Source organism: Pongo abelii, chromosome X, assembly GCF_028885655.2.
Source record: "Pongo abelii isolate AG06213 chromosome X, NHGRI_mPonAbe1-v2.0_pri, whole genome shotgun sequence".
NCBI lineage: Eukaryota > Metazoa > Chordata > Mammalia > Primates > Hominidae > Pongo > Pongo abelii.
In genome coordinates, this window is record NC_072008.2 from 10069585 (window position 1) to 10095427 (window position 25843).

The 25843-nt window shown below is 45.8% G+C and overlaps 1 protein-coding gene across 3 annotated transcripts in view; it reads left to right on the forward strand.

The window, feature by feature from the left end:
- Nucleotides 1-25843, forward strand: part of WWC3 (WWC family member 3) — a 128202-nt gene that overhangs the window by 21104 nt on the left and 81255 nt on the right. The gene's annotated exons all lie outside the window — the stretch shown is intronic.

The following is a 25843-nucleotide window of genomic DNA, read 5'->3' on the forward strand; positions in this document are numbered from 1 at the left end:
GAGCAAGATCGATCTCAAGATAGAAATGATACCTGTGGCTTCAAGCCTATGATGTTCCAGTTCTGTTTATTGTAGAGAGTTCTGTTCTTACAGGTATTTCAGAAATCAGGCATTAATAATAGTGATCAGAGGTGGCGAGACATTGTTTTATTAAACAATTCATATTAATAGAATCATAGAATATATGCCCTTCTGTGGCTTCTTTCACTTAGCACAATGTTTTCGAGATTCATGCATGTTATATCGTAACGTGTCAAATATTTCATTACTTTTTTTTTTTCTTGAGACAGAGTCTCACTCTGTCACCCAGGCTGGAGTGCAGTGGTGTAAATCACAGCTCACTGCAGCCTTGACCTCCCAGGCTCAAGCAGTCTTCTCGCCTCAGCCTCCTGAGTAGCTGAGACTACAGTTCCATGCCACCACTCTTGGCTAAACTTCGTTCCATTTTATGGCCAAGTAATATTTCATTGTATGGCTGGGCTACGTTTACATTTTGTTTATCCGTTCATCATTTGGTGGACATTTAGGTTGTTTCCCTCCTTTTGGCTATTGTCAAGTGCTACTATGAAATACAGGTAGAAGTATTTGTGTCCCTGTTTTCAGTTTTTTAGGGTATATACCTAGGCGTGGGATTGCTGGGTCATATGGTAATTCTATGTGTAAGTTTCTGAGGAACTGCCAGGCTGTTTTCTACAGTGGCTGCACCTTTTTTTTTTTTGAGACGGAGTTTCGCTCTGTTGCCCAGGCTGGAGTGCAATGGTCTGATCTGAGCTCCACCTCCTGGGTTCACGCCATTCTCCTGCCTCAGCCTCCTGAGTAGCTGGGACTACAGGCGCCTGCCACCACGCCCGGCTAATTTTTTGTATTTTTAGTAGAGACGGGGTTTCACTATGTTAGCCAGGATGGTATCCATCTCTTGACCTCGTGATCCGCCCACCTCGGCCTCCCAAAGTGGTGGGATTACAGGTGTGAGCCACCATGCCCGGCTGTGGCTGCACTGTTTTACTTTCCCACTGGCAAAAGTATAGGAGGGTTCCAGCTTTTCTATGTCCTTGCCAACACTTGTTATTTTGCATTTTTTTTTTTTTGGCTTTTTAAAAAATGGCTAACCTAGTAGGTGTGAAGTGGCATATCATTGTGGTTTTAATGTGCATTTCCCAATGACTGATGATGTTGGGTATCTGTTCATGTGCTGTTGGCCATTTGTATATCTTTTTATTTTGAAAAATATCTATTCTAGTCCCATGCCCATTTGAAAATTAGTTTATCTTTTTGTTTCTGAGTTTTAAGAGTTCTTTATATATTCAGCCTAGAATATATAAATGTGACGAGAACATGACTAGATACTTATCACATAAATGAATTTCTCTCTTTTTTTTTTTTTTTTTTGATGGAGTCTCACTCTGTCACCCAGGCTGGAGTGCAGTGGCGCGATCTGGGCTCACTGCAAGCTCCGCCTCCCGGGTTCACACCATTCTCCTGCCTCAGCCTCCCGAGTAGCTGGGCCTACAGGCACCCGCCACCATGCCTGGCTAATTTTTTGTATTTTTAGTAGAGACGGGGTTTCACCATGTTAGCCAGGATGGTCTCGATCTCCTGACCTTGTGATCCGCCCGCCTCAGCCTCCCAAAGTGGTGGGATTACAGGCGTGAGCCACCGCGCCCGGCACATAAATGAATTTCAAGTGGCATCCTTTTTTGAAAAGTGCTCCCAGTGGGTTCCATTAGCAACCAGGCTCAAGAACGGGACCAGCGATTCATTCCTTGGGGCTTCTTACAACACACCTGGGAAGCTTTCTTAAACGTAGCCCCCGTCCCTCAAGCCACTCAGGTGATTCTGATAATACATTCCCACCACAAAGGGAACAAACATAAAACTAATACATGGCAACGCAGTTGTTAAGGTAACCGGTGACCTGACCGAACAGGTGACATCAAAAAGAGAATCCTATGTTCAAAGGGAAATTTTGAAAAAAGAAAAAAAAAAAAGAGAATCCAGTGGCTCTGTAGAGAATCAGCTGCCATCAGCTTCCTGCTCCCCATTCCCGGAATGCCCTTGCAGAGCATTTGTGAAATGTGCAGTAGGCTGCCCTTTGTCCTGATGGTTCATGTGACAGGGTGGCCCAGCCCCTCGAGGTGCCATCAAGACTTGTCATACCTCTCAGGAGGTGACACTTTGTCCACCTGAAGGGCACCCTGGCATTCATGCGTAAGCCCTTGAGCGGTGCAATGCTTAGTTCTGTGGGGACTCGTCTGGTCGGGAGAGCACTCTCAGTGCTTGTTTGAAATGTCCCTTTAATCGTGTCAATGTGGCATATTGAGGTTTTCTACCATGAAGAACAGTATCTTTAGCCTGCTTTGCCCCCACCCAAAGTACCCTTAATTCCAAAGGATGGCTGAGGGCTGGGCTCAAAACTGAGAAAGTGGGATGGTTCCGGGGCTGTTGGTGGAGCTTTCTAATGAAAGAAGTTCTCCATCTGATAGGAAGCTGAGCATGGGGGCAGGAGAGAGAGGGTCCCCAGGGTTTTCTGCCCCACAGGAATCTCTTATGAGGAAACCCCATCCATGGATCTGGGATCCACCCTAGTGGTTCCCTTGTTGCTTCTGGGTCCATAGGGGCGTGAGAGCCTACCGTATTCCACGCGAGTCGCTCTTCCTTCCTGTCACCTTCTGCACCAGTCCACAACCTGGACCCTCTTTCCCCACCCTTGTCTCCTGCTGGTCTAAAATGAGTTACTTATGCACAAACGTTGGGAAGAACATAGGGATTCCTGAGACCAGATATTGATATGTGGGAAAAGAGAAGAAAAAAGAGCTCTTCAAAGGGCTTCAGTTCCATATAAATGCATGTGTTTTGTTAAATTCCATGTCAGGGCAAAAGCTTTTTTATTTTTATTTATTTATTTATTTTTTAGCAAAACATTTTTTTGCTGTGCATTTTCTATAGGATTATCTTATATACATCATATTCAGTGTTACAGAGAAGAAGGCAAAGGAAAATCTGTTTCAGTCTCTTCGTCAGAAGAGACTTATACATTAGCACATGCTCTGTATACCAGTTTTAAAGATTGATTACTATTTCAAAACCATCGCCTCCCTCCAAAAAAGGAGAGGCTGGGTCTGGTGTAATTGTTGCATTTTACTGTTTACTCCATGCAGAAGCACATCACGGTGAAACATACTTAGTTTATGTATTTGGCTGGCATTTTTCTTTTCTCTCTTCTCTGCCAGACTTTATCCTGTCAGGGGTTACCCTCAGTTATCCTGTTTCTCAGAGCTTTTCCTGCACTTGGCAAATGGCAGTGCCCAGTCTTCCACAGCTGGGTGGATGAGTAATTATTTGATGACAGTTCTGAAGATACTTTCATCATTCAAGGTGGAATTCCTAGTTTGAAAAACAGATGCTGGTGAAAATTACTCATCATGTGCCCTCCATATATGGTTCCTGTTTACAGTATAGGAAAAAACAAACAATGAAGGCTTCACCCCAAGTCAACAAGATATGTGGGCATTTTCCACACACCAGGCAATTCTCCAGTGGATACCAACTGGCATCCTCTAATTCAACTCACTTCTCATACCGTCTACCTAGAGTTAGAGTCAGATCCCACAGGTTAAGTTCCACAAGACTGCCACCCACTTCAAATGCCAGTCACAAGTAGTAGACTGTCACCCCTACTTCTGACTGACCAGCTATGAATCAGGATCTCCACAACCCCCTCCTTGGTTTTGATTAATTTGTGAGGACTGCTTACAAAGCTCAGGGAGACATATTCCCCAGTTTATTGCGTGAGTAAAAAGTATGATAAAGGATACAGACGAACAGCCAGGTGAAGAAACACACAGAGGCCTGGAAGGCTCCTGAGCACAGGAGCTTCTGTCCCTATGGAGTTGGGATGCACACGGATGCATCTGCCAACCCGGAAACTCTCTGAACCCGGCACTTTAAAGGGATTTTTGTGGAGGTTTCATCACGTAGGCATGATTGATTATTAACTCAGTCTCCTCCTTTCTCCCTCTCTCCAAGCCTCCAATCATGGCTTGGTCTTTCTGGTACCCAGCCCCCATCCAGGAGCCCACCAAGAATCACCTAATTAAAAAAGACCTCCCATCACTCAGGAAATCCCAAGGGATTAGGAGCTCTGTGTCAGAATTCCAGGGTCAAAGATGAAATATCAGAACAAAAGATGTACCTATCACCCCTATTGCTCAGGAAATTCCAAGGGTTTTAGGAGCTGTGTGCCAGGACCCTGGGGCAGAAGCAAATATATTTCTTCATTTACCACAATATCACACTTCTGACCCTGCTCACCTGGAATCTTCCTTGTCCATTTAGATGCCAGGCATGCGGCGGACAGATGAATATTTACCTGTGAGCATCAGTCATACAGGTGGTTCTAAACCTGGGCTTCCAGTTCGAATGTAGCATTTCAGAAATACTGCTGCCTGTTTTCCACCACAGACCAGTTAAGTCCCAATTGAAATGGCCCCCGGCCAGGGTGGAGATTCACTGGCTATGGGACTCCATCTTGCTCACAATAACCAGTGAATGTTGATCATTTCAACCCCTTAATGACCTTGGAAACTAGAAATGGGGTTTGTAAAGGGGAAAGAGGTGGAATAGCTATAAATGCCACTGTATTATTTTTATGGAATGGGAGTGGGAGTGGGGCGTGGGGAGTGAGGCTGGGGCTAAGGTTTGATGTTCTGCTGTCCATAAAATAATTTGTATTTGTGTCGAGTAGCTTTCTCCTCTCAGCTCCCATAGCTGTGTCCCTGCCTTTGAGTGAATCTGTTGTGTAGTGGTAATTTGTTATGTATTTGGTCCCCCGGTGAGCTGAATTCCTTGAGGTTAACTCCTGGCACTGAGCATCTCAAATAGCTTTCCTGCAGTGAATATTTAAACAAATGAATAGCACTTTGCAGTTTTTTCATAGTGCTTTTCCTAGGGTGCGGTCCCCAAGCCCTCTCATCCTTAGCCAAGATTACATGCCCGAGGCTTGTGAGCATCATTTAGACCAAGCTTCATGCATGCCTTGCCTGGCAGGAGCTCTCTGTACATACCATCTGTTTGCCAGGAAGACTTTGCCCACCTCTGTGCCTTGGCATGGTCATTACAGACAAATGCCCACTGGGGTTGGGTCTACAACCAGATGGCAAGCTGTCAGAGGGGTAACAGGGAGTGGTGGGGACTGTGGTGAACTAGCGAGCAGCCCCTTCTAAAGGGATGGCTCTAGTCAGCTTTAGCCAGTTACCGTCTTTGGGGACTGTGCCAACCCTTCTGATTTTCTTTTTTTAATTTAAAACAATTTAAAGAAGATGGGGTCTCCCTATGTTGCCCAGACTGGTCTCGAACTCCTGGGCTCAAGAGATCCTCCTGCCTTGGCCTCCCACAGTGCTGGAGGGAGCCACTGCACCTGTCCCCTTCTGATTTTCAAGGGAGTTAGACATTCTGGGTTTTGAAATGAAATCTGAGTTTTAATGTTGGCAGCCCACTGAGGTTTTGGTAGAGCATCCCAGAGCCAACACAGCAAACCAGGCAGAACACTTCTGCAGCGCAGGTGGCCCTGGGCAGCCTTGGAGTCATGTGGTTCCAGCTCTCGCCACCTGGCTTGCCCCTCTCTAAGGCAGAGAGGAGCAGAACTCAAAAAAATTCAGTGATGGCTGCACTTGTCCTTAGGGATCATGGGGAAGAGGAGGCTATGTTAGATTCTGGGTAAAAGCTTCCTTTTAAAAAATGGCTTTTAGTTTTGTACACACACCACAATTCTACCCACTCCCCTACTGACAATTACAGCTGTATTGGGGTGTCTTCTCTAGTCTTTTTTCTTTTTGTAAAGAAAGAAACCAAAATGTGATTATATATCAAGTAATTTTTTTTTTTTTTTTGAGACCGAGTCTTACTCTGTCACCCAGTCTGGAGTACAGTAGCGCAATTTCAGCTCACTGCAACCTTCGCCTCCCAGGCTCAAAGTGATCCTCCCATCTTAGCCTCCTGAGTAGCTGGGATCACAGATGTACGCCACCATGCCTGGCTAATTTTTGTAGAGATGAAGTTTCGCCATGTCGCCCAAGCTGGTCTTGAATGCCTGAGCTCAAGCAATCTGCCTGCCTTGACCTCCCAAAGTGTTGGGATTACAGGCGTGAGCCACCGTGCCCGGACTTCAAGTAATTTTATAGCCACTCTTTCTCCTAACGATTTAGCCAAAGTACTCCCAAGTTATTACAATGTCTTATTTAGCATATTTTGAAAATTATCCCAGGTAGACCTCACCAACACAGGAGTTCTGGTTTTGTGTTTTTTTTTTTTTCTCCATCCACAGCACCTAACCAGAGCCTCACATGTAGCCAGGTATTCAAGGACTAACTCTCGATGATTGTTGCTATGCAGTAGTTTGTTGGATCACATCCTTATCATTGGACATTGGCTTGTCTCCTTTATTTCTGCTATTATAAGTAGCACTATGATGTACCTGTTTATATGTGAAGCTCCTCACATATTTTAGAGAATGATCATAGGTAATACTATTGGCACTTGGGGCTGGATAATTGTTTTTGTAGGGGCTGCCCTGAGCATTGGAGGATATTGAGCAGCATCCCTGGCCACCACCCACCCGATGCCAGGAACTCTTCTCTTCTGTAGTTAGTTATAACAAACAAAAGTATCTCCAGACGTTGTCAAGTATCCCCCGGAGGCAAAATGGCCCCTAGTTGAGAATCCCTGCGCTAGTGCAATTAGTAGACTGTGAAGGGTGCCAAAGTCGCCAAAGTCTTATAAGATTTTAGACCTTAAAATATATGCCGCTTGGGAAAAATACTCTAGTGAACGGTTGTCCACTGCCTCTGCCTGCTCCTTTGTTTCCGCCACACTCCTTCCCCTGAGAGTGCAGGGTTCTTCCACTGTTCTTGACACTGGAGCCGGGCTGTCTGTCTGTGTGTGGTTGGGCTGCCGTAAGAGTACCACAGGCCGGGGGCTTCAGCGACATGCATTTGTTTTCTTGTGGTTCTGGAGGCTGGAAGTCCCAGATCCACTTCCATCTTGGTTGGTTGGTTTCTGGTGTGGACTCTTTCTGGCTTGCAGATGGCCACCTGCTCACTGTGTTCAATCAAAAGTGGACGGGGGCTGGCGGGGGGTGGGGCGCGGGGAGAGAGAGAGCGAGCGAGTGCACTTGGGTGTCTCCGCTTTTTATAAGCGCACCAGCCCTATGGGATTAGGGCCTTCCACTCATATGACCTCGTTTAACCTTTACCACCCCTTAACAGGCCTTATCTACAAATGCTTTGGGGTTTGGGTTTCAACATGAATTTTGAGGGTACCCAGTTCAGTCCATAGCATTCCACCCCTGGCCCCCCAAAACTCACATCCTTCTCACATGCAAAATATATTCATTCCATCTCAACAGCCCCAGAAGTCTTAACTCATTCCAGCGTCAACTCTAAAGTCCAAAGCCTCATCCAGATCTCGTCTAAATCAGGTATGGGTGAGACTTGAGGTATGATTCATCCTGGGGCAAAATTTCTTTCCAGCCGTGAACCTGTAAAACCAGACATGTGTGCTTCCAAAATACAATGGTGGGGCAGCTATAGGACAGATATTCCTGTTCCAAAGGGGAGAAGTAGGAAAGATAGCAGGTCCCAAGCAAGTACAAAACCTAGCAAGACAAATTCCATGAGTTCTTAAGGCTCCAGAATAATCCTCTGGCTAGATGCCCCACTTTCCAGGCCCACTGGGGTGGCAGCATCACCCTCACAGTTCTGTTGGGTGCCCTTCTTTGACTGTGTGAGGCCCCCACCCTCTGAAACTGAGGACGAAACGGCCTTGTCCCCTAGCCCCGTGTGGGAGTGGCAGCGCGGATGGTCTTTGAATTGCCTTTGGGGTGATTCTTTGATTTTCTTGAAGAATAGTCTGTGTTCTCATCTGAATATATCTATGGTCGCATCCTATAGAATCCAAGAAATCCAACAGCCTTGTTTCATTCCCTTCCAATTTCTCTGTCCTTGTAGTTCAAACTGGCAGTGTCTCTGCTGGTGTAAGCCCATCTTTCTTCCTGGCTTCTGCTAAGAGGGCTGATTAACATCACGGGTAACCTCTCTATGGAGTGACTGTCCAGCCACACCCTTGGCGTTTTCTCCAGAACAAGCTCCCTCATTTTTGCATCCATCTACCCATCCCTCCCTCCCTCCGTCCCCCCATCCCTTTGTCCAGTCAGCCATCCCTGCCTCCATTCATCCCTGCTTCCATTCATCCTTTAGTCCATCCTTCCATCCCTCCCTCCATCCTTTCTTCCTCTATCCCCCCACTCATCTATTCATCTGAGCATAGCGCACTCCAGGATCTGAGCTAGGTCCTGGGAGACAGGACCTCTATGATCCTTGACTTTGTGGTGTGCAGAGTCTAGTGGGGGCATCTGAAGACACTTGCCCTTCAGTGAAAATTCAGAGCTAAGCAGCATCTTGGGATCAGGGTTGCCTGGGCTTGTGGTGAGGCTGCCTCTCCAGGGAAAGGGGACTGTGGATGCCTGGAGTGAGAAGACTGAGTTAAGGTCATTTCTGAGTGTAGAGCACTGGACTAGTTTTTGCAAGATGCAAAAACAAAGGGCCTTTGCCCTTGCAGCCTTGTTCTCTGAGATTGGGTTTCTGGGCCATCATGTCTGAAAGCCAGGTGAGTATGGCCCTTTGGCCTCCCTTGGTTTCTGGACTTGGCAGTCACCCCCTCCTTCTGACATGCCCCCTCTGCCATCACAAAGCCGACCTCGGGCACGCGAAGTTTGCGTCAGCAAAAGGAACTCACTGTGGAGTCCTGATAAGCAATGTTCCAGCGATATGGGTGGCCAGGCAGTTCTGAACATAATTAAGCAGGCCTGATTTACCTGACAGTTCTCTTGGATGACAGTGCTGAACCCTCAGCTGCTGGCTCAGTTTTGGGGATGTGCATGGACAAGTTTGAGAGAGCAAATGTAGTTCAGAAAAATGGCAGCTTACTTGTTCTCAGTGTTGCTTTCAGTCTTGGAGACATCTGGGTGTTGTGCTTTTGTTTTGACTGGTCAGCTGTCCTGCCCAGCCGAAGCTCAGCTCTGCCTAGCCAGGGCTTGAGGTGGGGCTTCTATTCCTGCCTCATGGTCACGTGCATCAGCTAAGAGAAGGAGCTCAGGGCACAGCCACAGGCCTCCCAGTTTGTGTGGCTGCAGGCTGGTTCTGCTGGCTTCCTAGTGGTGGTGTAAAGATTGGAGGAACCTTTGCAGACGGCCCAGTGTGTGTCCTCCGAGGGGACTCACTCTTGCCCAGCACACACAGTCAGCCTCAGGTGGACTTGGCCCAGCGCGTGTGAGCCAGGCCGAGAATGCACCACTTCCCTGAGGCCGCAGGCACATTTCAGTGGTGGTACTGGAGAGGCTCAGTGTGGATGATAATAGCCTTCCGGATGCTCAAGGATCCAGAAATTTCTGCCAGAGTGGCAGGGGCATATGGTGACATACACTGGCTTGGTTCCATGTAGTATAGAGTTTGGAATAATTGTTATTATGTGGAGTATTTCCTGTGCTCCTCCAGGTGAAGAACTTTACTTCTTTTCTAAAGGAGAATTTGGGGCTCCCTACTAAGCTGCCTCAAGTGGTTGCTGATAGGTCTGGCCTCTGCGTGTTTTGCATCAAGTGTTGTTGCCCACAGTCCTGCCCTGAGGATTCTGTTGTTGTTGTTGTTAATGATTCTTGTGAGCCAATATTGAGCAAAATGACAGAGTCCTCCATCAGTGCCTGTTCTTTTATTTTATATTTATATATTTATTTGTTTTTTTGAGACAGAGTTTTGCTCTTGTCTCCCAGGCTGCAGTGCAATGGTGCGATCTCGGCTCACTGCAACCTCTGCCTCCCAAGTTCAAGTGATCCTCCCGCGTCAGCCTCCTGAGTAGCTGGGATTACAGACACCCAACACCATACCCAGTTAATTTTTATATTTTTAGTAGAGACAGGGTTTCACCATGTTGGCCAGGCTGGTCTCGAACTCGTGACCTCAGGTGATCCACCTGCCTCAGCCTCCCAAAGTGCTGGGATTACAGGCGTGAGCCACTGTGCCTGGCCAGTGCCTGTTATTTTAGAGGGGGCTTCCTACATCCTCAGGACATCTCGAGTGCAGCTCAGGAACACCTGGACTTCCCCACCTGTTCATTTGACATACCTGTGTGTCAGGCCCCTGCTAGGAGTCTGTGATAAAGGCAACAGGGACCCCGGTCCTGCCTTCTTGAAGGGGAGCCTAGCATGGTAGAAATCTTCACACTCATCATAAGTTACCACTTTAATGGGCACGCATTAATGCAGAGGCACTGCAGAAGACGTCACACTCCATGTTTTCCTGATGCCACTTAACAGGGAAACCATCAAGGTCATGGAAATGGGCAGAAATGGTTACAAAGTGAGCTCTGGCGTTGCTGTCCCTCTTGCGATGGTATAGAATGGAGATGATGGCCAAGCTCCCGGGCAGTGGCCTCCTTGTGGAGTCAAGAAGGGCTGTCCTGGCCCAGTGCTTGCTCAGGCCCCCTTGTTCCTGCCTTGCTCAGACAGCGGGCTCCCTTCTGCCCACACCTCAGCCTCCCTCCCGCTGTTCCCTGCAGCCTCTTTCGACAAAGCAGATCTGCTGATGACAGGCCCTGCTTCACTTCCCAGCGGCATCCTGCCATCTGCAGAACCGATCTCCTTATGAGGGTGGCCCACGCTTTCTTCAGGAGGCTTCCTTTCACCACACCCACCCTCACCCAACCTAGGGCAGGTCCCAGTCCATCTGGGACTGGCCCATCATGGCTCCAGCGTCCCCCATTCCTTCCCTCCCCAGGCAGGTTAGAAGCGGCCTTGCTGCTCCTGTTGGGCTTTGAACCCACTGCTGCTAAAACCCACCCATCCCCATGAGGTGCGCTTGTTTGCCTGGGTGGCTCTTCCCCTGTGCCTGGAGCTCTGGCAATAGGGTTCCTGAAACTGGAGTTCCCAGACTGGTAGCATTTTGTGTATCTTTGAGGCAGCATCTTGGGTGTACGTGTAGGCACATTTTTCCAGGCAGGACATTGATGGCTTAGATTCCCAAAGAGGTCCAAGACCTAAAAAGAACCACTGCCTGGGGCGGCTGCTCTCCTCTGCATCCTTTCCTGGCACATAATTAATATGCGCAGGCTGGATGACTGGAGGTCACAGATGCTTGGCATTTCCCCCCCTGCTTTTGTTCATGGATTCAGTTGGTGATATATGCAGCGATGCATCTATAAATAGTGGAATTCTCATGCCCCAAAGAAAACGAGTTAAGTGACTGCTGAAAGTTGTTTTTTTTTTTTTTTTCCTTCGGGGTGTGGAGTGTTAATTAATGCCAAAAAAGGCAGGTGATAAAATCCTTTTGTTCTTACTCTTAGAATCCTGGTGCAGGACTTTCTGCAGCTGGGCTCCAATACAAACCAGAGTGGGGAGGGGACTTGATCTTGGCAGTATTGGAAAAGCTTTAATTGATCCCATAGAGCCCAAAGGACTGACATCTTTACCCCTGTGTGCCGCTTGTCGTCTGAACGGATGGCCGAGACGCATCCTGGGTCGCCTTCCCTGGTGATGCCATTTCTAAAGAATGTTATTGTTCAGCCCCTTCGCTCTCCTTGGCCAGTGTAGTTTTCCTCGCCCAATTCGGTTGAATTTACTTCTTCCGTCCATTGTTACTATTTGTTTCTTTATTTCCCAAATCCTTCCTTAAAATTTCTCCTTTTTAATTTTAAAATATCTCTTCCTGTTGTATTCAGTAGTAAATTAAGGACCAAAATATTATAATACTGTATTTTATTTTGAAAGGACTGTGTTAAGACTCCCATCTAAAATTTTGGCAATATTAAAAGTAAAAGGCTGATTGTTTGCTTCTCTAACTATACTCTCACCAGAGTAATCATCGTTAGAAATTTGTCAAGAGGGTAAAGGAGATAAGAAATTATTTAAAAGTGGAATACGGTTCACATTACACTTATTCCCATAAAGAGCTCTTGGAACCCTTGAAGTTTGCTTGGAATCCGTTCTCTGAGTTCCGTGTGGAGGTGCAGGGAGCTGGCTGCCTCTGGCGTGGCTTCCAAGTCCTTGACTGCCCTTGCCCACATCCTGGTCTCACCACTTCTCAGGTGTGTGTCCCTGAGCTCAGCTTCCTCCTAGGTAACATGGGATGGTGATAGTGGACCCACCTCCTCACACTATCGTGATGATTAAGTGTTTGGCTGAGCACAGTGCTGGGCTTTGCTGTGTGGCTGCAGTGTTAGTTTGCACACCTGGCACCGTCCCGTGCAGTGGCCCTGCACATTCAGTGCTCCAGTATTTACATGACGTATCTATGTATACATATGTCCTGCAGCTTTGCCTGTCCAAGTACTGCGGACGGTTACCAAAAATAAGAAGCCTATTTAAATTATATACACAACCAAAAGAAAAATTCATGACATGTACATACTGTACTGCCCCTAGGAAGTATGATGTGCTTTAATATTTTCTTTTTAAAATAAAATACTGCCAGGGACCTACTCACTCAATTTCACTGCTCACTGATAGGTTGTGACTATAATGTGAGAGCCCTGATATAGAGAGTAATGGGATGAATGAACACAAAGGATTGGAAGTAATTAGTTTCGGGAATGTTTTAACATGTGTCCAGATGGAAGATATTCTGGAACATCCACCAGCCATGACTTGGAATTTACACATAAAAATCTCCAGATGCATCTAACAGCTTCAAGTGAGTGAGATGACAGCGAAGCTAGTGATAGCATCCAAGTCTTGTGTTTTTTTCTTCTCCCAAGTATTTCGTGTGACTTGGAATCCTTAAATTCTTTTTTCCCCACTGTAAACGAAGTATTCAATAAGAACGTCAGTGTGTGTGTGTATTTTAAAAACAGCTTTAGTGAGGTGTAATTTCCATATCATAAAATGCACCCATTTTAGTACAGTCCTATGAATTTTAGTCAGTTATACAGCTGTGTGACATCACAATTAGGTTGTAGAACACGCCCATTGTCCCCTGCTGTCCCCAGTCCCACTTGCCTGACTACCACTGCCTGGTTTCTCTTAGGGAAAGGCATGTTTCAGAAGTCAGACTCCTGGATGGTATCATTTCTCTGCCCTCCTTGATGAGGGAACTGCGGTGGCCTGGCCTGGGATTCTTCCTGGTTTCTGGGCCATCATGCCTGAAAGCCTGGTCTGGAGCCAGTGAGGAGGACCCATTTGGGTCCACGGGAGGGGGCTGGGTACTGAGGGCTGGTCTGTGCGTGTGTGGGGTGGGTCTAGGGATTTGTAAGCAGCTGTAGAATGAAGGCTCAGAGCTGACTTGGGAGTCCCCTTATGAGGTCCTCTAGCCTGCATTGGCTCCCCCTGTTAGTGCTTTGCAGCCATGATGCCATTCTTAATGCGACAAGCCCGAGTTTCCGATCACTCTGGTAAACAGCTCCCGAGCACCTGTTCTGCCGAGTCCCTGAAGAGGAAGCCATGCATCTGTCACACTGCAGCCCATTCTCCCTCTGATCCAGTCTCTCCAGCTTCCAATCTGTACACCTACTCATGAGCATTTCCTGTCCAGACCAGTACCATCTACAATCAGCTCTAGAGCTGCCATAGACAACCTGTTTTGGGTGGCAGACTCCATTCAGCATTGATCAAGTAATTCCGACTCATCCTGTATACGCAGTGGAGCACCTCCTGGGCAAGCCCTGGAGCCCTGTGGGGGTCAGCTCAGCATTGGAGGGGATGCCAGCCTTGCCCTGAAGGAACTAGTACTCGGGGAGACGCAATGTTTATTAATGACCGCATTCTACTTGAGTTTTAAGAACTGCCACAGAAGAGATCAAGTGCTGAGGCTGGCCAAAGAAAGGCCAGCTTGCTTCTGGCTGGGCTGGGCTGGGTCTGGACCTGAGGAATCTGGGCCACATCTTAGAAGAAGCATTAGCATTTGAACAGGAAAGGGGCGGGGTGAGGGGAAGCTTGGCAAAGGGAAAGAACAATCCAGGTTTGGGGATAGCAGTTCCCATGGGTTACTGGGAATGCGGATGGATATGAGGGGGTTGGAGGGAAGCCAGGAGTTCCCTGTGTGCGGTTTTGTGGTCTTAGAAGTGTGGTTCCTTCAAAATCCCCACTAGTGGCTTGTGGAGGACGGCAACTCAGGCCAGGTCTTTCTTAAGTGAGGCACCTGTGCACCTGTGATCATTTGCAGACTCAAATTACTGTAGAATTTAGATGAGAGTGTGACGTTGTGATATCCAGTGCAGTAGCCACAGCCACACGCAAATGAGCACTTGAATCGGGTCAATCCTAAAATGAAATGGGCTTAACCTGTAAAACACACCGGTTTCAAAGACTCCATTCAAATAAAGAATGAAAAGCATTCCATTTGTTATTTTTATAGTCATTACGTGTAAAAATGATAGTATTTGCAGTATAGTGGGTTAAATAAAACATGTTTTAAAATTCATTTCACCTGTTTCTTTTTACTCTTTTAAGAAGTTTTGCATTAATATGTGGGCTCTCATTCTGATTCCATTGGACAGTGCTGCCCCAGAGAATTCTTTGTACCAGCTGGGCTAAAGTCTGTCTTTATTTTATTTACTGTAAATTGTATCCCTAGAGCTTATATATGGAGGTGAACAAAGTGTTTTCACATCAGCTCAGGAGTGTGCTCTTGATAGGCTTGTTGAGAAATTCCTTTTCTCTGTTATTCTGTCTCAGAGGGACCCTTGCTGGGGGGCATTCAGATGATGGCTGCGGTTGGGCGCCCCTCTGGGTTTGGTTTCCTTTGGGTGGTAGACTCGAATTTTAGCCTCAGGTCATCTTGCTTTTAGATTATGTTCCTTTCATACAGTATTATGCTGCTAAATCAGAATAATAGCGACATTCTCCCAGTCTTTAGAGGAAAAAAATAAAATGGAAGGAAAACAGGCATTACTGGAGAATGTAATACATTCCAGAAACCTTGATAATAGTCTCAGGCCTTCTGCCTCACCACCTTATAGTAAAACGGAGAAAATGGAGGCACAGTGAGACTGAGTCATTTGCCTATCCTCAACCTCTAGGAAGTACTTAAAGTATAGTTTCCTCAGTTTGAAGTTTTTCTCCCTTAAAGTTTTAAATAATTGTTCTCATCTATGTCTGTGATTCAATAAAATGTGTACTGAGGGACCTTAGATGTATTCAGTCATTACTGGGTGGCATTTTTCAGGTGTTTGGACTTCCATTGCACCAATGCCTGAACATGCCTGAGAACCGGTAGGATCACTGGGGCTGCAGAGCCCCGGGGGTTTGCTGGTTTTCTTGAATACCTCCTGGACTGATTTTCTTAGAACAGTTTATTCTTTGCTGGAGGATAGAACATCTTGCTAAGATCTTGTCTCTTTATCTTCTCTGGACACTCCCTTTCTGGTGGGCAGACCCACATTCAGGAAACAGATTGTAGATGAGAAGGTGGCATGGTTAGTGCAAACTCAGAACAAAAGACCTAGGGGAGGTACTCAGGGATGTTGCATCAAGCTCTGGTAGTCTGATGAAAGTCACCTTCCTTCCAAGGATAGATCTGTCTAAAAACAGAGCTGTCCGAGTGAGGAATGACCCTGTAGTGCTCTGGCCTCCCGAGTCCTGCATTTCTTATAATCTAGGCCTTGTGATCTCAGTCAAGTTAAAATGCCCTTCTGTCCCCTTCCAGTTCTTTCTTAAATGTTAATTGGCTCCAAACTGGTTTTTCTATGGTATCAGTTCCTGAAATTGGCCGGATTAATTTATCATACACTTTAATGAAGGACTCTTGTGTTTGAGGGCTCTGGCTTAGAAAGGTGAATCCTTTCTTCCAAGGAACTCACAGACTGTTAGGGGAGGTAGCCTGTCAAATGATGACTATGCTATAAAGCAAGAAGCACTGTCCGTAATGGAAATGTGGGCAGTGGTCTTTCTTACCCCTGCCCCGCAGGACTCCATAGTGGGGAAGGACAAACCAGTTCTCTCCAAAACATGTCTATACTTGGCTAACTTTTTTGTGAATCACTAAAGATGCGCATGTCATCAAATGAGATGAAATATTCAGACTTTTCACAAATTCTGATTATTTCCTTCCTTTGTCCAGATCTCCAAGTGGGTTAGCCAGCTAACTATACTAACAGCTCCAAAGTCTTATTGCTTAGCAGAATAGAAGTTTCTCACTCATGCCAGTTTAGTATTGGTTGGGGCGTGGAGGGTGGACCCAGGCTGCTTCTGTGGTGTGGCTTGCCCATTTTTTGAGGCTTTGCTGTCCTCCAGTGGGTTCTTTGCTGTGGGCCCACAGGCAAGGGAAGAGAGAAGGCATGGGGAATCCTGCCAGAAGCTTCTGGGACAAGCCTTGGAAGGAGTGTACATGGCTTCTGCCCACATTCCATTGTCTAGAGCCCAGTCACATGGTGCCACCCAGCTGCAAGGGAGAGAGACTGTGAAGTGTGATCTCTCTGTGGGCCCAAGAGGAAGACGAAGCAGGGGTTTGGTGGATATGTAGCACTGTTGCTGCTCCATTGCTTTGGGTAACAAATGTCGACTCATAGGAGGCACCCTTTAAGTATTGGCTTCACTGATGGGGTAGTACTGTTTCATTGTGACAATTACAAGATGCATCTGGCATATTTCTCACTGGGGTTTTATGACCTGAGTGATTTCCCTGCTGGGATATCAGTAACACTGACCTTCAAACTCAGGCAAGTTGGCTGTGAACAGGCTCCCCCAGCTCTCTCAGGCTGGCTGGCCCATTGCTTCACTGTGAAAAGCTATGCCCTGGAGAACATGCTGGCACCTGGCTTTTCAGGTGGACATTCAGGAAGATGTAGGTGCCAATGAGGGGAATTGTGTCCTGGGAGGCTCATGGTAAAGTGGAAAAGTCTTAGTGAGATGGACATGGTTGAAGGCTAAAGGACAGTGCTACACCTTGTCACCACTGAAGCAGTGAGACAGATCTTGGTGGTGTGCTCTTCGTGTTTCAGATTGAAGACTCTGAGGCTGGCGGTCTTCTGTCAATGCAGCTTTGCACTCCTCAGGCACAGGGGTTTACCTGCATCTGATTCTCTGTGGTCATTCCCCACCTCCCCCCCAAAAAAACACCTACAGGCATCCATGGTCAAGTGTCTTACGGATTCACTGCCATTCATAAAGCCTCTAAACATCCCTTTTTTCCTTGAAATACATTTGAGGAGCTGTTTGCTTTTTATATTAGTCTGGGAATTTGTCCCTTAATTATGATAGTTTTGTGTTAGAGACAATGAAAAGACTGACAACGTGTAATTTTTTTTGTTTGTTTGTTTCTCAAGAGGACTTAACATTTCCACACGGAATTTACAAATGTTATTTAAGAATGATTAGTTCCGAGGCTCTATCACTAACAATCGGGAATGTTAATACATGGTTGCAACGTTTAGATTGAGTTCTAGGTGTAATTACTCATTGCCCTACATTCTAGACTTATAGAACTGGACTTGAAGACAAGAGCCAGTTCAATTCCTATGCATATTCTAAATAAATACCTTGGGCAAAAACACAGATTTTAAATGATTATTCCAAATGGCTTTTCAGGATTAGTGTGACAGGTTTGTGGTACATTCACTACTATTTTAAACTTTGACAGAGGAACGAGGAGTCTCTCTAAAAGAACTTCTGAGCTTCGTTTTTTGGGGGTGATCAACATCCCTGGGAATCTGATGAATGCCATGTACTGTGCTTATCAATTTTTCTTTCTAATTTCAGAGAGTTCAGGGACCCGTTCTCTGCTACGGGAGAGCCTTGGCTCTGAGTGTAAATGCTTGCCACCAAAAGCTTGGAGAAGCAACTGGCACAGCAAACAGGGTCAAATTCACCACATAAGTAACCACAAGCAGGCTGGTGTCCAAGTTCCGGCGGGCTTTGAAACTCACTGTGAGCCAGGTAGCTTAGAAAAGGTGGAGGAAGTCATTAGGATTTCCTGAGGATTGGGTTGGAACTGAAACCGAGATTAATAGTATCCTCTCTGAAGAGCATTTTAACAAACGTGAATTGGAAATATAAAGATCTTCTTGTTCCCTGAGACTGGAAGGTGTAGCACAAGTGCCAGAGCATTGCCCTGGCCTCCTTTTGATGGAGAGAATGTGTGAGGGATCAGCAGCGCTCATCCCTTCTCACTGCTCCACCTTCTGCTACCCACCTGCAGTTTCCTACAGTTTGGTCTAGGGAAAGTGTGGGCTTCAGGGCATGGGTCTGCCACCGACTGCCTTGCCCGCCCTCTCTGGCCCTGCAGTCTCCCCAGCTGCTGTCTTGTGGTCAGCAGAATAATGGCTTCCAAGGTGTGCACGTCGCTAAGCCCTGGAATCTGTGAATATGTTGACATGCGTGGCAAAAGGGACTTTGCAGCTGTGATGACTTTAAGGATCCTGCCCAGGGAAGATGATCCTGGATGATCTGGGCTGGCCCAGTGTCATCACAAGGGTCCTTATAAGTGGAAGAAGGAGACAGAATAGAGAGAACCGGAAAGATGGCATCCTGAGAAAGACTCATCTGGCCATGCTGCCTTTGAGGATGGAGGAAGGAAGGGGCTACTAGCCAAGGACTACAGGAGGCCTGTAGAAGGTGGAAAGGGTATGGGAACAGATTCTCCCCAGAACCTCCAGAAGGAACGCAGGCCCCTGGACCCATTTTAGACTTCTAATGTTGAGAACTGTAAGGGAATCCATTTGTGTTGTTTAAAGCTACATGGCCCAGGTGCCATCTCTCAAGGGACCCAGCAGGATACAGTAGGCGAAAAGGTAACAAAAGAAGCTGGGCTGTGCCTTTTTCCTTCTCTCCCCTCTCTGGCCCTGGAATGACTAGCAGTGTGTATTCGTGTGCTCTGCTAAACCAAGAAATGTGGTTTGTGAAGGGCAGGATCTGCATCTGGCAGCTCTCTGGGTGGTGGCTGAGGGCAGAGAAAGCGAGTGACTCTGGGGTTGATGCTGTTGCCGGGGTGGTATGAAGAGACAGTGGCAGCTGGCCCAGGAAGTCCCCCACTTTCCAAAAGCGCTGTCAAACCTCCGCTGTCTCCCTACCAGCTTGTTCCCTGAAGGTCAGCCCGCTTAGGCTATGTGGATTCATCTGGAGCCTGGGGCTAAATGCGTTAAACTTATCCCCAGAGGGTGGTGAAAAAGACCACTTCTTTCTTTGCAGGTGAGAGTGTGAGGTGATGGGAGAGCGCTTTGGCAACATCTCTCAAATATTTACTGTCAGCTCATCTCTCTTACTTACAGTAAAGAGCAGAAAGCTGGGACGTACCTAAGTGGATGACCCAGGGTGCCTGGTAAATAAGTGACGCCGACAGAGCTAAAAGACGTGAGGCAGTACCCAACTGAAATGCAATAAGTTTATGACATTGTATCTAGTATGATATGAGCTATGGAAAAAATGTAGGACAAAGAAGAGAGAAAAAGAAGCTAAAATGTGAATCCAAGGCTTCTGGATCTTGAGTGGTTATATTCCATGTAGACATTATAGTCTGAATTTTTGCATCAAATTTAAGATATAGGGGTAAAACTTCATATCCTTTGACCTTGAAATTTAATTCTGGGAATTTTTTCAAAGAATAATTATAAGTACGGCTTATGAGCTTTATAGGCACAGATATTCCTTCTATCATTAATATAAAATTGAGATATATTTCACATGTGCCATAATATTCACCATTTCAAAGCGTACAGTTCAGTGGTTTTTAGTATATTCCCAAGGTTGTACAACCATCACCCTATCTAATTCCAGAACATTTTCTTCCCACTAAAAGGAAACCCTGTGCCCGTTAACAGTCACTCCCATTCCCTCTTTCCCCCAGCCCCTGGTCACCACCAATCCACTTTCTGTCTCTCTGGGTTTGCCTATTCTGGACATTTCCTTTAGATGGAACCTCACAATGTGTGGCCTCTGTGTCTGGCCTCTTTCACCCAGCACAATGACTTCAGGGTTCATCTGTGTTGTAGCATGTATCAGTACAGTTGACCCTTAAACAACACGGGTTTGAACTGCGTGGGTCCACTTATTCTCCTGCCTCTGTCACCCCCGAATCGGCAAGACCAACCATTCCACATCCATGCCGGCCTACTCAGTATGAAGACTAAGATGAAGACCTTTATGATGATCCACTTCCACTTAATGAATAGTAAATATATTTTCTCTTCCTTGTGATTTTCTTAATAAATTTTATCTTATTTTATTGTAAGAATATGGTGTATAATGTCAAAATATGTGTTAATCAACTGTTTATGTAATCAGTAAGATTTCTGGTCAGTAGTAGGCTGTTAGTAATTAAGTTTTTGGAGAGTGAAAAGTTATACATGGATTTTGAAAGTTCGTGGGGGTCAGTGCCCCAACACTTGCATCTATTCCTGCATTCCTTTTTATGTCTGAATACTAGTCCATCGTATGGCTAGACCATGTTTTATTTATCCATTCAGCAGTTGATGGCTGTTAGCTGTTTCCACCTTTTGGCTATTATGAATAATGCTGCTATGAACATTCACGTACAAGTTTTTGTGTGAACGTATGTTTTCATTTATCTTGCGTATATACTTAGAAGTAGAATTGCCGCATCATATGGTTATAACTCTATGTTTAAGTGTTTGAGAAATTGCTGAACTATTTCCCAAGCATGAGTGGCTCTCGTGCATATTTATATTAGTGAAAATTTGGAAATAATGTAGATGTCAATAGTAGGAGAGTGCTTAGGTAAATTCCATTAATCCCTTTTAGTGAAGGATTTGTACAAATGCAAGTTATTTATTCAGCAGGAATTATTGAACACCAGCTTCATGCCCTGTCTTGGACCAAATCAAAGGTGATTGAGATGGGGTAATTGTTCTCGAGGAGCTTGAGCTATTCAGCTATTCCATGTGATGTTTACAAATAATTTATGACAAGGGGGACAGAATTCTTACGCTATAGGGGTAGGCTAGCTCAAGTAAGTTTTGGAGGGACTCAAGGTACGAATTAAGTAGACATGTTACAAAGTTAAGTGGAAAAGGTAGGATAGATAATTGCACGTACTGTGTGATCATGAGTACGTCAGAAAATACCAGATAAAAACAACTCATCAAAAAAAGGTGGAGAAAAACATACTAATATAGGAATAGTGGTTGCCTTTGTGTGGTGGTGTCAATGGACATTTCTCTCCTATTTAAGTGTCTCCTAAATTTTTTGTGATGGAAACAAAAATTCCCCCAGTCTGTCTGTGGAGACTGGGAAGGATTGGGTGGGGTAGAATCTAGCATCAAGTTTTTGGGGAGATGAGAACTCCAGAACCTGAGATGGCATCCCTGTGGGTGAAGACAGAACCTCAGAGGAAATACTAGTGTGTGCGCGCTGCTATCCTGCACCCCATCTTCCTCGCTTTCTCAGCCACCTCTCTCCTTTTGGTATCCCCTGCCCATCTGTGGCCCTACCTGGACACCAGTAATGCCCCATTGGGTAGTTAATAAGGACGCTTTTTACGGTTCTCAGAAAAAATTTGGTCTTTAAAGTTATTAAAAGGCTTAGTGATGTTTTTAAGAAGACACAATTGAATTCCTAATCTATTTGCTCAAATTCTATTATCTAATATTATTTCCATGTATTAAAAAGGATTCTAAGGTCAGAAATGAGAAGCTGCCCTAGCCAGCTGATCTACTGGCCCTGACTATTTCAGAATACTCTACTTTGGGACTGCTGTCAATGTTGGGAACCCCATCACAGTTGAAACTGACTAGAACTGGGGGTGGGGGAGTACCATACTCAGAGAAACAGGGATCTTAGAACAAAGTGCTTTTTCTTTTTAGCTCTACCTTTATTTTCAGTTGTCTTCTCAGCATTTTAACTAGTACAATCAAATATAATGAAAATCAGTTGGGGCGTGGTGGCTCACGCCTGTAATCCCAGCAGTTTGGGAGGTCAAGATGGGAGGATCACTTGAGCCCAGGAGTGTGAGACTAGCCTGAGCAACATAGTGAGACTCTGTCTCTACCAAAAAAAAAAAAAAAAAAGAAAAATAGCTGGGTGCGGTGGCGCTTGCTTGTGGTCCCAGCTACTCAGGAGGCTGAAGTGGGAGGATTGCTTGAGCCTGGGAGGTTGAGGCTGTAGTGAGCTGTGATTGTGCCACTGCACTCCAGCCTGGGCGACAGAGTGAGACCCTGTCTCTGGGGAAAACAAAATGACATTTACAAAAATAGAAAATATTCCCCCTGGTGACACTTTAACCACAATATTAGAAGCCCTACATCTTTGGTAGGTGTGAAAATAGCTTGGAGAATTAAAATTAGGCATAAATAAATTCCTGATGTCTTTGAGAGTTTAAGTCATTGGATGATGCTGTAATAGAGGAGAATCTGGGAGATGTTGAGGCGTCAGGGTCTTTTTCATTTGAAGCTAAATGGCCTCAATTGGGTGGTTTGAGCTCTCCTGTTTTGTTTGTAGATTTCCTGTCTCCTTCCACTTGGTAATAGACCACTGATTTCTCTATGCTCCTCCTTGTGATAGTGTGCCGCTTTCCACTTTTAATTTTTCTCTTCTGTTTTATTGTGAGGGGAGTAAACTGCAGTATTGCCATTCCCCTGCTTTCGCGTACATGTGAATGAGCATGGGAAAACTGAAAGACTTTAGTGCATTTGGGTAAGGGGATAGCCCAGGGCTCCTTTCCTGAAGAACCGAAAATATTTGAACATCTCCAATTCTGCTTTATATTTTACACGTAGTCCTTGACATATTTCTGACTCTTTTTCGCCTGCATTAAATTTCTTTTTGGATTCAACTTAGTCCTGTGGCTATCTAAGGGTTTAGCCTTTCCACATACCCAGCAATTTCTACTTTCCTCTTAACTGTATACAGTTCATACAGCACCTATGCCAGCACTAGCATGTTCATTTTTTCTATCCTTTTATTTTGATAAAATAGTACAAACAAAATGCATTAAACCAGATGTAAGCCTGGCTGCTTTGAGGCCCACAAAGCTGGTCCCTCCGTCTCTGGCCCACCTTGGCTCTGCCGTGAGATAGTTCTGTGTCTCTACCAGTGACTGTAAACCGTGCAATAAAATGTAAAAATTGCCCATGTGATGTGGACAGACATGAAGATGCTCTGCGAACTGAACTTTTTCCCATGCGAAGGTCTGGATTCTGGATTCCTTGGAAAATACTGAGAAGGTGGAATCTGGCATTGAGGGTCAGTTTAAGGATGTGTTGGAAATTGCAGGTATGGATATGTGGAGTCACCATGGCCATGGCTTCTGAGAGAGGACATGAAGAACTCTCTTAGGAGTAAAGCCGATATGCTTTAGGATCATTCTTAGCTTCAAAAGCTTTTTTTCCCTCCCAAGATCCCTGCTGGAGTCTGGTTGAGTGAGGAGACTAAACAGCTAACCTTCATTTATGTGGAGGATGTGTACAAATGTCAGAAACATGACGAGCGGTGTTTTGTGCCCAGTGACTGAGAATGGATGTGGCTCGCAGGCAGTGGAGACTGTGGGTGTTTGGCGGTGATGATTTGTATAGGGTCAAGCTGGCCTTTGCAGGGCTGATGGGATTGGGGTACGAGAGGGGAAGAGGAAGCCTCTCCACAGGTCCAGGAAAGACTGAGAACAGATTGCTTAGACTGGAATGAGTGTGATGTTTTGGAAGGCGGGTAAACAAACTCATTTGCCTGGAAAAGAGATTGTGTGTGTGTTGGGGAGGGGGTGGGGGGTGCAGAGGGGCGGTGGTAGGGAGTTGAAGCAGAAAGAGCCAGAAGCTTTGTATTGGCTTGGCTTGGGGAGGACTTTTCACACCAGCCCAGGAGGTTTGCTCTGGCAAACTCAATGCTGTGAATTTCTTCTTTTTTTCTTTTTTTGAGGATGGAGTCTTGCTCTGTCACCCAGGCTGGAGTGCAGTGGCACAACCTCGCCTCACTGCAACCTTTGCCTCCCAGGTTCAAGCGATTCTTATGTATCAGCCTCTCGAGTAGCTAGGACTGCAGGTGCAGGCCACCACACCCAGCTAATTTTTGTATTTTTAGTAGAGACTGGGTTTTGCCATGTTGGCCAGGCTGGTCTTCAACTCCTGACCTCAGGTGATCTGCCCGCCTTGGCCTCCCAAAGTGCTGGGTTTACAGGCGTGAGCCACCATGCCCAGCTCAATGCTGTGCATTTCTGCATGGAGAGCCACTGTGCTTGGGTAAGAGTCTTTGGACATCAGTGTCTCCACCCAAGTGGGAGGATGATCATTGGCAGGATGAGGGATCATGGGATTGTCCAGGATGAAGCCGACCACCTCGCTGAGGGTGCTGATTGTCCCCAGATGAGGCTGAGATCGCTCCTGGGTGGCCTCGGCCTCATCCTGACATGCAGGAACCATGCTTTTTAGCCAGCAAGAGCCAGAAAACACTCCTTGCTGAAAAGTTACCACCAAAAAATGCCAGTTTTCCACACCTCCAGATACTTCCCCTCTGACGATGAAAGAGGAGCCAAGATTTATTCAGCTCTCCTTTGGCTGATCCAAGTGCAGTGGTGTTTACAACTAATTGATCACAACCAATTACAGATTTCTTTGTTTCTTCTCCTCTCCCACTGCTTCACTTGACCAGCCTTTTTAAAAAGAGATGTGATCAAATAGATTCTGGAACTGAATAACTCCTCTGAAGTGATTTATTTATGACTGAAGTAATGTTACTCACCAACAACTTTTGGGAGAAAAGCATCATTTGATATTGGTAAAGTTTAGAGTATTCATGTTAGATAGGATATGCTGTACAAGAGAAAACTGTGAAATCCCTGGCCCATAAATATTTTGGAATGATAATTAGGAAAATACATCTAGACATTCTCAATGCTGTTATTGAAAATCGTGCCAGAATTTGGCTCTGCAGTGCTATAAGGATGGGTTTCTCACCTATATTTGTTTACTTTGTCTATTTTTGGAAATAGGGTCTTGTCTTGTCACCTAGGCTAGAGTGCAAGTGGTGCAGTCATGACTCACTGCAGCCTCGAACTTCTGGGCTCAAGCAATCCTCCCACCTCAGCCTCCCGAGTATCTGGGACTAAGGCATGGGCCTAGCTAATTTTTTTTATTTTTGGTAGAGATGGAGTCTCACTGTGTTACTCAGGCTGGTCTTGAACTCCTAAGCTCAAGCAGTCCTCCCACCTTGGCCTCCCAAGTGCTGGGATTACAGGTGTGAGCCACTGCACCTGGCCAGTATTTGTTGATTAAATGAGATTGTGTATGTAAATGTGCTTAGAATGTACCTGTGCATGGGCATTTTTCTCTAGAGGCTTATTTGTGAATATCATTACGTTAGACTAGCAGCAATTTGCTCAGAACTCAGTTTGTGCTAAAGTAGGATTTTTTTTTGCTGTGGTTGGGTCCTATTCAGGATGCAAATCATGCACAACAGTCTGCTGTTACCTGCTTGACTGGGACCCTCGATACGGCATTACATTCCTGACTGGTAAAGGCATTGTGCTGCAGACATCAGTTCCAGGATGGGACAAACTGCATACAGTAGGCTCATCTTGTGATGTGATTTTTTGAGTGAGTCGTGTTTGGGAGGATATATATGGCATATTTCACCTTCTGTATATTTCTGTTTTTATATTGTTTCTAACTTCTTAAAACCATGTGTTTAAAATGAAGATTAAAACTAGTGTTGTTCTGATGGTGTTTATTAATTTCTGAATGCCCCTGGGGAGAGACAGCCTTGTTGTCAAACCAGTTTGGGGAAATCACGTGTTCAAAATTCATACTGGTCTCATGGGGCTTGGCTGTGGTTGTGTCACTTTCTCAGGTCCAGGGACAGAAGAAGTGGGAGGATTGACTTAGTGAAATGTAGGTGATCGGATTCCCATGCATAGCAGTCAGTGTGCAT